At 42.5% G+C, this 482-nt stretch overlaps 1 protein-coding gene across 4 annotated transcripts in view; it reads left to right on the top strand.

The window, feature by feature from the left end:
- Positions 1-482, top strand: part of LOC107660507 (sentrin-specific protease 6-like) — a 46,372-nt gene that overhangs the window by 14,309 nt on the left and 31,581 nt on the right. The window lies entirely within an intron of this gene.

The raw sequence follows: 482 nt of genomic DNA on the forward strand, positions 1-482 counted from the left end.
AAATGGCTGCAATATAACAAAGAGTGAAAAATTTAAGGGGGTCTGAATACTTTCCGTACCCACTGTATATATATTTTTTTTTTTTCTGAAAATCATTTTGAAAGGATGAATGTGTTCACTAGGTCATTTCTTGTATTTAGAGTGTGTACGTATATATTATATTATATCATATGTGACCCTGGAGCACAAAACCAGTCATAAGGGTCAATTTTTTGAAATTGGGATTTATACATCATCTGAAAGCTGAAAAAATAAGCTTTCCATTGATGTATGGTTTGTTAGGATAGGACAATTTTTGGAAGGCCAAACAAAGTAGTTTCGCTTTCACAACGAAAAATACAGTGGCCTAGCGTGAGGGGAAGCTCCGGCTTAGCGTGAGCGGAAGCCCCGGCTAGAGTGAGCTGAGGTGGCGGGGTCGAGAACGGCGTGCCCGGCGGATCCGACGAATGAGCGGCAACCACATGTGACGGACCCCGGGCTGG

The sequence above is a fragment of the Sinocyclocheilus anshuiensis genome, unplaced genomic scaffold (genome assembly GCF_001515605.1).
Source record: "Sinocyclocheilus anshuiensis isolate Anshui unplaced genomic scaffold, SAMN03320099.WGS_v1.1 scaffold659, whole genome shotgun sequence".
In the NCBI taxonomy this organism is placed as follows: domain Eukaryota; kingdom Metazoa; phylum Chordata; class Actinopteri; order Cypriniformes; family Cyprinidae; genus Sinocyclocheilus; species Sinocyclocheilus anshuiensis.